This window comes from Leptodactylus fuscus, chromosome 11, assembly GCF_031893055.1.
Source record: "Leptodactylus fuscus isolate aLepFus1 chromosome 11, aLepFus1.hap2, whole genome shotgun sequence".
NCBI classification, from domain to species: Eukaryota; Metazoa; Chordata; class Amphibia; order Anura; family Leptodactylidae; genus Leptodactylus; species Leptodactylus fuscus.
Genome location: NC_134275.1, coordinates 79,639,948 through 79,640,370, shown reverse-complemented (window position 1 = coordinate 79,640,370; position 423 = coordinate 79,639,948).

Genomic DNA, 423 nt, shown 5'->3' with positions numbered 1-423 from the left:
AAACCTAATCCGTTTAGGATTAGACCCATTAGACTAGAATGGAGTCCTCCGGGTGAAAAAGGCGGAGAGAGAAATCCATCGTAATATCGACTGGTCTAATGGCAGTGACTCTAGGAGAACATCAGTTCTTCAGATTGAGAAGTTTAGGAGAACACTTTTTTTCTTGGACGGCATCCACTTTCAATAAACATTCTACGTTGTGATTTCTAAATTTCCATCTGCAAGAACTTCCAATAAGTCATGTATTGAGGATATCCTTAATCCTGCAGAGGTGTCCATACTGGTGTCCATGTGTCTGTGGCTGCCACCTGTGGACCCTTCATGGGACGTTCTTAAAACTTGACTTACTGGAGGAACTTGAAGACTGGAGTTGAGAAAAACTTCCCCGTGACCACCTGTTTTAGGCTGAAGTCTTAGGCTAGG